At 41.3% G+C, this 11,409-nt stretch overlaps 1 long non-coding RNA gene across 1 annotated transcript in view; it reads left to right on the top strand.

The window, feature by feature from the left end:
- The window catches only part of LOC115030301, an 8,171-nt gene extending 3,020 nt beyond the window's left edge, over window positions 1-5,151 (top strand). Inside the window, exons 3-5 of the long non-coding RNA XR_003835888.1 lie at window positions 66-208; window positions 2,439-2,539; window positions 4,987-5,151. This is a non-coding gene — a long non-coding RNA (uncharacterized LOC115030301). The remainder of the gene's footprint in view (window positions 1-65; window positions 209-2,438; window positions 2,540-4,986) is intronic.
- The last annotated feature ends 6,258 nt before the right edge of the window (window positions 5,152-11,409 follow it).

The following is an 11,409-nucleotide window of genomic DNA, read 5'->3' as shown; positions in this document are numbered from 1 at the left end:
GTGCTGGGATTCAAGGCATGTACCACTATGCCTGGATTTCAAAATGTTCTTTCATTTCCAATCAGGGAGATACTTTGAAAATGCAAATCTTTTTGAAGTGGTTTGGTGACTTTCCATGAGCAGACAACCTGAGTTTGATCCTGTGACCTAAATCATGGGAAGATAGAACAACCAATTTCTGCAAGTTGCCCTCTGACCTCATGCTAGGGTAAGTGCACACTCCCTTATATGTATGCTCCAGCCCCCCAACTCCCAAACACTAATTGTGTAATGATAAATAAAGCAGGATCTGGGGCTGGAGAGATGGCTCAGTAGTTAAGAGCAATGACTGCTCTTCCAGGGGTCCTGAGTTCAATTTCCAGCAACCACATGGTGGCTCACAACCATCAGTAATGGGTTCTGATGCCCTCTCGTAGTGTGTCTGAAGACAGCTACAGTGTACTCATATACATACAATAAATAGATACACCTTAAAAAGAAATAAAGCAGGAACTGAATGAGGAAATGCCTGAGTCAATAGAATCTGGTTCAATCTCTGGGTACAAGCAAGGTTGGAGGAGAAGTGAGGCAGCACAGTCAGGCATTCTGGGCCATGAAGGATCTCTTACAGCATATTGAAGAATTTAGGGTTTATTTCTAGACTGTAGGGAGACCCTGGAAGGTTTTGAGCTGCTTAAAACTACATTTGTTTTTTAGAAGGGTCACTATGGGAAAGAGTCTGGCACCCAGTAAACAGGGTGATTGGAAAGTTGGTTAACCCAGAGATGGGAAGATTTATTATAAAATAACACTTGCAGATGAGGAGAGACCTAAATGGATAATGGTCACAGTGGGAAATGAGGACTCAGGACCACAGTGCCCGTGGATAATAAACTGAAATATCCAATCCAATGACACGTGGATTCGTTACCAACTGATTGTCATTAGTTGAAGAGGAAGAGCCCGGAAAGTGGTGCTGAAGCTTCTGCTTAGATAACTAGAGGGAGAAGAACAAAGACAGTGAACAGTGGGCAAGAGAAGCGTCCACTCCCTGTGGGTTGGCAGCCACTGGGACCTTTATGAAAGTGAGCATGTTTTACTGCACCAAGTAGTTAATCTGACAAGGGACCCGTTGAAGTCAGGGGTACCATTACTGTGCTGAAACAGCATGACCAAAGCAACTTGGGGGAGAAAAGGGCTTATTTGGCTTAGGCTTCCACCTCACGGTTCATCATCAAAGGCAGTCAGAACAGGAACTTGAGCAGGGCAGAAACCTAGAGGCAGGAGCTGATGCAGAGGTCATGAAGGAGAGAGTGCTAGTTATTGGTTTGCTCCTCCTGGCTTGCTCAGCCGGCTTTCTTATAGAACCCAGGACTGCCAGCCCAGAGATGACAGCACCCACAATTGGCTGGGCCTTCCCCCACCTAATTATGAAATTGCCTTAATTTCTTCATTAAGAAAATGCCTTACAGCTGGATCTTATGGAAGCATTTTCTAAATTTAGATTTCTCTTCTCAGATGGCTCTAGCTCGTGCTAAGTTGACATAAAACTATCCAGGACAGGATCTGTAGGGTCTTTTTCTCAGTTGAGATCAGAATTCAGATGAGTGAGAAGCCTGCTTATATGTGTGATGATTCCCCTGAGACATGAAGGATGGAGGTTACTCCTGGCTTGCCATCAGTGCTCTTCCTGGTTCACAGTAGTGAGCAGCATCTTCCAGGGATGCTGCTTGTTCCTAAAAGCTTCAGGCTGGATTACTGTGTCATCTTTTTTGAAACAAGGAACAAAGACCACATTGATCAGTTGGCAACCCTACTGTCAAATCCCTTGGTCTTGGCCTTGCTGGGCTCCCATCTTCAGCTAATTACTCAGAGGGACCCAGAGAAACTGCCTAACCAGACATTTCTACAGGTCTGGCCCATGCAGGGACCTTCTTTGCCACACTCAGGGGTTCTACCCATGGGAGGGTTCAGGGCATGACTGAGGGAAGGCTGGGAGCCCCTATGAAACTTTGACCAGGATAGGAGCTAGCTGCTTCTGCGTTGACTTCTTGGCACTATTAAGTGGGACTCACCAAAATGCAATGCAGAGTGAGCCAGGGAGATCAGCATTGGCTGTGAAGCCCAAGATGAGTGGGAGAGGTCAGGAGAGAGAGAGAGGATTAAGGATACAAACAGAACTGGAATGTAACCCTGTTTTTAAAGCACTAACAGGAAAGGGAAAGTTTGGGGGCAAAGTGCCTGGCTCCCCACTGCTGTCTGGGGGGATTATGCCCAACCCTCAGGCTGCTAGAGTTAGTTTTCCAAGCAAATCAAAAAAACTCAGGAAAACTTTCTATAAGCTTTTTGCAAAGAAAGCCTCCCACAGGGCTTCAGACACTAGGAATTCCACTGCACTTAGAAAACAGTCTGTAGGGAGTAGGTTGCCTCTGTGATTTGGGCATTGCTTCCACTTACAGGTAGCTCAGAATCCTACAAGCAAATCCCTCTGCCTCAAACACATTCCAGGAGAACAAAGGAGTGATCCAAGCATGGATATTAAACACTTTCAGCTCCACTGGTAATACTTTTGGTCTTAAATTTTTTTTCTCATTATATTTGTGTGAGCATGCGCTAATGTGGAAATCAGAGGGCACTCTGCAGGACTTGGTTCTTGTCTATCATGTTGGTTTTGAGAACTGACTTAGGTCATCAGGCTTTGTGGCATGTGTTTTTCCCTACTGTTTGGCCATGTTTATTCTTGAGTCATTATTTTGTAGATGGATCCTCAGAGGTTTGTTGGATTGTGGGCTCTGGAATGAGCTCACTGCTCACTTACCTCCAAGAATGACACCATGCCTGCCTACACTCATAAAGAAATTCCCAACACTCTGGCTTTGAGCTTCTCCACCTAACTGCCACATAAAGCTTCAGAATTTTGTTTGATGGAAAATCCTGGAAATCCTATTAAGCATACAAGCTACCTGAGCTCCTCTCCTGAAGACTAATTTTAAAGGTCTAAGTAAGGCCTCCCAGAATCTAGATTTGGAAAATGAGGTCAGGGCAAGTGTACTTACTGGGCAAGCACACATGTGGAGAGGAATTTTAATTCAGGAGCATGTCAGCTCTGGCATGGGATCACATCCAAAATATGATCATGGCTTGGACCATGGTCATTGCAACCCTAGCCCCAGTAGGTGAGAAAAGATGCTGAGGACTGTACCTATGGCAACCCAAGAGTGGAGAGTCCTAGGCTGGCCATGAGAAAAGACACAGCATTCTGAGCAGGTCGTGAGGGGAGATTTTGCTGGACTATTCTGTTTTGGAGTTTATAGCCCATCCTTGGATAATACTTCTGAAATAACTTGTGGCTGCTGTTGATGGAATGAATCCCGAGGTGAGCACCCACATGGCAGTTCACAGCTGTCTCTAACTCTAGCTCGAGGAGATCGGACATCCTAACACAGACATTCATTCAGGTGAAATACCAGTGCTCTACTATGAAAACGAATATTTTCTTTAAAAAAAAAATATTGTGGAAAAATGAAGAAAAAAGATAGACATGAGCTCTCAACTGCTGGTCATGGTGTTGGAGTTTTCTCAGCAGTAGGAAGTAACTAATATGACTGCTGTCCTTATGAAAGGACAAATGTGGAATGCTTGCCCAGTTCCAACTAGGCTGTCCTCTCATTCTGTGGTCTAACAATTCCCATACTCCCTTACCAGAACTTCCCTTACATTAGTTCTATCTTCATCTACGTATCCAGCTAATCTTATCTTCTAGTATCTGTCTCTATTAACTACAGATCTCCTGTATGTCAATCAATCTCTGTGATATCTTCTTCTATGATCTAGACCTGTCATCTATTTCATCGGCATTTTGGTTTTGTTTTATTTTTAGGTTTTCAAGACAAGCTATCTCTGAATAGCCCTACCTATCCTAGCACTCACTATTTAGATGAGGCTGGTTTTGAACTCACAAACATGGTATTGACTCTGGCCCCTGAGTACTGTGATTAAAGAATCAGGCTATCATGCTCAGCTATTTCATTTCTGTATTGTCTTTATTGTCTATCTTGCTGTCTCTTCTCTTTTATTATCTCTTCATCTACGGTAATGTACCTTATTTTTCCCTATTATCTATAGATAGTATAGTATCTATCATCCATCTCTCTTCTATTGTCTTTTACCTATCACCTATATTATATCATTATTTTCTAGCATCTTGTCTATCTATCTATCTATCTATAATTTATATATCGGTCTATCTATCTGGTCATCTGTCTTCTATTATCCACCACTATCATCTATAATCTATATTTGTCAACCATTATCTACTTTCCTATTTTGTGGTATTAGGGATGAAACTATGGTTTCCTGGGTAAATTGATTTATTTATTCATCTATCTCTTTTTGTATATAAACTTGACACAAGCTCGAAGAGTGAACCATAATTTTTAAGAAATGCCTCNACAAAACTGACCTGTAGGCAAATTTGTAGGGCATTTTCTTCATTAGTGACTATTAAGATTAGGCCCTACTTCTTTGTGCACCTCTGGGTGTTGGAGACCATACCATGAGAAAGCGAGTTTGTCACTGTCTCCCACCCTGACAAGCCAAATGGCCTTGTTCTAAGGAGCTGGTTGTCACTCCCTTCTCTCTGTTCCCTTCCTGGCACCTGAGGTTGTAAAAGATAAATTACAGTCTCCTCTTCTCTATCTCTTCTTGACTCTCATGACATCCAAGGATATGAGTTTTGCACTGAGCCCGGCCTGACACCCAAGGCTGTTAAGGAGGATCTATGTTCTGGAGATAAGATGCAGAGTGCCCATCGCCTGGCTCCTGACTTTGGCCCTTGTGTCCCCTGATGCCCACTTCTTTGTTCTTTGTTAATTCCCCCTCAACCCCTTCCTATTCCCCTCGACATATGCTTTAAAACCCGGCATTTTATCCTCATAAACTGAGACCTCGGTAGGACCGTCTACTTGGTCTCCAGCTCCTTTTACTCTTCCTCCCATTTTCTCCCAGGTTTGCAGTCCCCCTCTCACCCAGGAATAACTGAGTCCAGAGGGATGAGATAAGTGGTGACTGACGTGAAGGAGAGGTCCGGATCCTATTTCCCAGAGAAGTTCATTTCGACACCAAGAAAATAGAAGTAGTGAACGACCGCTTGTGCCACTCACAGGAGTAAGAAGTCCTTGGTGAGTTGAATCATCTCCACTTCAGGAAATGGGAAATAAGATATCTAAAGAGGCAGCCTTTATATGTGGCTTAAAGATAGCTCTCAGGGAAAGAGGAGTTAGAGTTAAAAAGAAAGATTTGATAAACTTATTTATTTTCATAGACCAGGCATGTCCATAGTTTATTATAGATAGAGCAGAGATACACTGTAAAAAATGGCGAAAGGTAGGTAGAGATTTAAAGGATAAATTAGCTAATGAGGGTCCTGATACGGTCCCTGCAACCTTCTTTTCTTGTTGAAGAGTAACTATCAGAAGCTGCCAATGTGTTTCCTCTCCCTTCTCTGGCAGAATTCCCATGAGAAGGAGATAAAGAATTAGAGTCTGAACATGAGAGAGAAAATAAGGTTCAGAAAAGCAGTTTGGGACCTTTTAGCAAAAAAGAGGGAAAAGGAAAATAAGCTATTTCAGAGCTCTCCTAGGGACAGAAGGAAAACGGGAGACGTCCTGCTTCCTCTCTGGCTCCTATGGAGTTATTCTTAGTTCTGGTTAGGATATCTGGGTCCCTTTGAGAAATTAAGTTCTATTCCCTCTCTGTCTATTGTCTGTCCTTGGTGTACCATTTGTCCATATGTCTGTCTATTTATGTTTGTTTTTGTTTTGTTGTTTGAATGATTGTTGTTTTGTGTTTCATGTTGAAAATATAAATGGTTAAAACTTTATCTGCTGGCTGTCCATCCTTTGATTTAGTTTAACTTGTTTAAAAATCAGTCTCAATTTGCACAGCAGAAACTGATAAGTTACACTGCACTGTGGCTGGGAGTCAAGTAGAGGTGGAAAAGCCCTGCTGGGAGCCGATTGCAAATGGACCTCTTAAAGGGGCAGGCAGCCTTTTGCTTGTAACAGAAAGTTAGCTTAAAATTGGTAACTCAGGGTTGGAGTCATTCTAAACAAGATGCAGCATGAACAAACCAAGGAAAACAGGTCTTTAAAGATACTTCAAAATAGGGATAATCTTTGGCCCAGAACTCTGGCAGAGTGCTCTGATTGAGAAAAGCGTTTGGGTTGAAGCTGAGCTCGGAGGGGAGCAGCCTCATCAAGGCCTATGTGGCACTTCTTTTGTTTTGCAAACTGTGACTAGGGAAACCTGGGACTTCAGCTTCCCCCCCCCTTCCTTTTAGCTAAAAGAGCCTTGTTGCAGACCTAGCCAGATGTTCTAAATAAAGTTTAAATTCAAAGTTTATAAAAGCTCAATCAGGCTGTGGAATTTATCAAGACATTGAGATTTGACTTGCCTACTTTATATAAAATTAAAGTGTACAGAGTTTGCTTATATGTATACGTATATTATTTCCTAAGTGAAAAGTATTTTAGTTACTTATGCTTTTAAGGGGAAATTAACTTTAAATCCTTGCTCTCACACATGAGCTTTTAAGTTCTAGGGGGTAGTTGTAACTCCAGATAAGATTCAGAGGCGATATCTTTTAATACTTAGGGTTTTTAGCTATATTAGAAAATCATGGTCCAGAAAAGCTAAGAAGAAAAAATTGTTTTGCTTCAAAATTTTATTTTCAAAGCTTCCAGGAGATGTTAATTGGCTAAGACCTCACTTTGAGGCCTTAATGCAACTTAAACCTTTGTTAGGTGTTATCTGGTGACATTCAAAATTACTGCTGAGAAACAAGAAGGTTTCATAGAAAGCAGAAGAAACTTCTGTGATCAATTNTTATCAATTATAATCAATGGTAATTAAATATTACCTGCTCATTTTATTTATGTGCCCACAACCAATCTTTGGCAAGAGAAAACATTGTTGTAAAATCATCCTTCTTCATCTCAATGTAAAGTTTTAACAACCTATATAGTCATGGTGGTGCTAATAAAGAATTGTAAGATAAATTCATATATTTTTGAAAAACAATAACAAAAATTGTGTCTTAAGAACCTAAGTGTCTGTTCCTTGTTCCAAATAGCCAATAATTTGGTTTTGACAGAACATTGATGTTTGATCTATTGCATACCATCATATTAAAATAAATTGATAATCATTATCCTAAGATAGTTAAAAATTGTTTTTATGCATGCTTCTGTATCTTCTATAAATTCATGCATGCATGCATGCATGCATCCCATTGACTGTGTTTAAAAACAGCCCTTCTATGGGAGAAAAGTATATGTGAATTGGATATACACTTATTCTTTTGAGTTTCCTCCTGTTTCAGCAGAGATGATTAAATTGTGTGCTATAGATGGTGTTTTAAAATGTTGAACAATCAAACTTTAAGTTGTATGTTAATAGTCAATATTATATCTCAGAACTTACAATTGCTTAAAATTGTTCATCCCTCAGACACTATTAATTCTCAAGCTTGCAATTGCTTATGAAACTTATGAGAAAAAAATACTGTTCCTTTAAGAAGACTGTGTTGGTCAGTTAAGAAATTGTCCTGGTTTGCCTGGAAAAGACCCCCCAGGATTTGCTTTTGTGTTATAGAGGTTTACATAAAGCTTTAACTGATAAAGATTACAGATAGCTCCTGAAAGGATACAAACTCAGGATCCTTATAATTATTTGGGCTTTAGACTTACTGATCAAGCTGTTTTTCCCCAGAAGATAGTTATTCGCAGAGACAACTTAAGGACTTTCTCTTATTTCTGATTAATAAATAAATAAATTATATACATGTGAATATAATAACTTTTCAAGCATTCTAGTTNCAATCTCTCTTCAAGAGAAACAATTGAAAGTGTAATTAGTCACTGCCCATGTTATATTAAAACTGACTATAAGTCAAGTGTTTGAGATGTTTTGTCAACAATTTAATAATTCTCAAAGACAAGGAAGGTATTGTGGAACTTTAAAAACTATCTTCTAAAAAAAAGGGGGAGAAATTATACCCCCGTGCACATTATTTAAATCATACTTTTATTTTTAAGAATTTTGAAATTTGNATGTCTAAGAACTTAATAAATGCCTCNTAGTATCCTAAAACTAGACATAATTATGTCTAGGAGAGATGAAAAGGATCCACTTATTGACACATGGCATGATCCTGAATAGAAAGTTAATATGGGGAAAAGGGGGCGGTGTTTCTGTTTTTTTTTCCACAGAATGCTACAGAAGCATGCTAGCTTCCAGAATGATTCGTGTGACAGACTGACCTGTGAGTTCATGAGTGCCCTGACAGTGATGACAAGAAAACTATGTTGAGTGCCCAAAGAAAGGGTAATCAGGGAGAGCAGCTACTTGGAAACAAGATGAAGAAACTTCCCATCTCTGCCATGGGCAAGGAGAGCCAACCTTCTGTCAATTTGAGGACAACTATAAATGATGACCCATGAGGCAGAGGGAGTGCTAAAGTGTATTTAATAAGATTTCATCGGAGACACTGTTTTTGGCCATTCAGACCAACTCCCCTATAGCTGTGAAAGCTTTTGTACCTTACCTATATGCTNTATTGTTAGATAATTTTAAGAGTTAAGATCACCAAACTTGACAAGTCTTTTCATATTCATTGTAATTGTTGTCAATTAACTAATTGTGTAGATCCTAATTTAGATAAGGAATCTGCTGTTATGATTTTGTTATAGAGACCTGCTTATGTTTTGTGGCCTGTTAGAGTTAGGAAATGATCCTTGGTTTAAAAATCTGGGAATGATAACTTGGAAAATGTCAAATGAGCAATTTTAAGATTTACTGCTTTAATTGCAACTTCTATATCTATCTCGTCCCGTGGGATTCAGTTATTCGTGGGTGTGAGGGGGACCTGGAAGGAGATGGAAGGAAGAAAAAGAGAAATAGGAGACCAGGAAGGGTACCTATCGAGGTCTAGTTTATTATGTTGAGGTGCCTTCATTTTAAAGCATACATCATGGGGAATAGGGGAGGAGTTGAGGGAGAATTATACAAAGAACAAAGAAGTGGGCATCTGCTGACATGGGGGCTGAAGTCAGGCGCCAGGCAGTGGGCCCTCTGCATCTTATCTCCGGAACATAGATCCTCCTTGATAGCCTTGGGTGTCAGGCTGGGCTCAGGCAAACCTCATGTCCTTGGATGTCATGGGAACTCAGGAAGAGATAGGGAAGAGGGGACCATAATTCAGCTTTTACAGCCTCAGGTGCCAGGAAGGGAATAGAGAGGAAAGGGGGTGATAACCAGCTCTTAGTACAAGGCCATTGGGCCTGTTAGGGAGATTGTGAAGGGCTCACTTTCTCATGGGATGGTCTCTGACAAATATCTACCACAGCTTTAGATCAACAGCTGCATACTGCTCATTTTGTTAATGATATGCATAAGAATATTAGCAACTTATTGTAGATAAAAAAATTGGAGGCAAAGGTTAATGTCTTAGAAGTAATGGTCTCAAAATAAGGTAGGATATAACAAATATTAAGGCTACAAAGACAGAAATTTCAGATATTAAAAGAATGTTGTTTTTATTTTGATAAGACTGGCTTAGTTCAAGATAGCATAGACAAAGTTAGAACTAGTGGAGAAGAGAGAAAACGTAACAGAGAGAAATAAGAATATTGGTATCAAAATTGGTTTTCTACCTCTCCTTGGCTAACTACCCTACTTCCCAGTCTTTTGGGACCTTTCGTGGGTATATTACTGCTTTTGTCTTTTGGCCCCTAGGTCTTCAATAGATTAACCAGTTTTATTAAGTCACAGATTGAAGCTGCTTTAAGCAAGCTGGTTGCAGTCCACTCCCATCAACTGGATATCCAAGACTCAGACGAAGATCATCTTCCTCCCACCGATGAAGAAAGAGCAACTACTGGTCTCTGGTTTTCCACCCTTGCTGCTAATGCAGGGTCCCCTTGGTTCCTCAGGCCATGGATACAATAGGGATGAAGAAGGGTGACCTCCAGTTCCTAATATAGCCTAAGAGCCACAAATTNTGGTGTTACAATTGGCATAATTCTTGTAGAGGCCTTGCTGAATCTGAGGTTGACAATTCTCCTATAGGAGCTGCACAGGACTCAGAACTGTACATGCTGGTTCGTGATAATAATAATTCAGTATGGGCAACAGCGTGGGTACAAGGCTAAGCACTGCAGGAGAAGGTCCAATTTGACCATTTCTGAGTTCCCTGAGAGACACACCCGATTTGCATGGAGGTTGGTATCTAGTTCCAGGTACAAATAAAGAATCTTTCTAAAGCTCTGCCTCCCCTCCCCAAAAGATACCAAGAGCCATAAGTGTGGGTCGTGACAGCACCCATGGGAGGAATCGGGTCAATGCTCCCCCAGCCATGGTTAATGCCCACTCATCCAANGATGAGAAGATCATTTGATCACCTCAGTTAAGTGTGGCCTTATTAAATTTAATTGAAAAGGGGGAGATGTTGGAGACCATACCATGAGAAAGCGAGCTTTTCACAGTTTCCCACCCTGACAAGCCAAATGGCCTTGTTCTAAGGAGCTGGTTGTCACTCCCTTCTCCCTGTTCCCTTCCTGGCACCTGAGGCTGTCAAAGCTGAATTATAGTCCCCTCTTCCTTATCTCTTCCTGACTCTCATGACATCCAAGATATGAGTTTCACACTGAGCCTGGCCTGCCACCCAAGGCTGTTAAGGAGGATCTAAGTTCTGGAGATAAGATGCAGAGTGCCTACGGCCTGGCACCTGACTTCGGCCCGAGTGTCCCCTGATGCCCACTTCTTTGTTCTTTGTTAATTCCCCCTCAACCCCTCCCTATTCCCCTCGATGTATGCTTTAAAACCCAGCGTTTCAGCCTAATAAACTGAGACCTTGATAGGACCCTCTACTTGGCCTCCAGCTCCTTTTTCTCTTCCTCTCATTTTCTTCCACGTTTGCAGTCCCCCTCCCACCCATGAATAACTGAGTCGCAAAAGACAGGATATCTGGGCAGGTGGTTCTGGAATGTATAAGTAGGCCGAGCAACTCATGAGGAACAAACCAGTAAGTAGCCCTTCTCACTGGCCTCTGCTTCAGTACCTGCCCTGAGTTCCTTCCACTACTTCCTTTAATAAGGAACAGTGATGTGGAAGCAAAAGATGAAATTAACCCTTTCCTTTCCTTCCCAATTTGATTTTGTTCTTTGGTTTGTGATAGGTTGTTTTGTTTGTTTGTTGAGACAGAGACCAGTTTCTCCATGTAGGCCCAGCAGCCCCAGAACTCCCTCTGTAAACAAAGCTGACCTCAAACTCAGAAATCTGCCTGCCTCTGCCTCCCATGTGCTGGATGAAAGGTGTGTACCATCACCGGCTTTGGTCATGGTGTTTTGTCTCAGCAACAGGAACCCTAAC

The sequence above is a fragment of the Mus caroli genome, unplaced genomic scaffold (assembly GCF_900094665.2).
Source record: "Mus caroli unplaced genomic scaffold, CAROLI_EIJ_v1.1 scaffold_18873_1, whole genome shotgun sequence".
Taxonomy (NCBI): Eukaryota; Metazoa; Chordata; class Mammalia; order Rodentia; family Muridae; genus Mus; species Mus caroli.
Note: the sequence above shows the minus strand (reverse complement) of the source record. Positions and strands in the feature narration are given on the sequence as shown.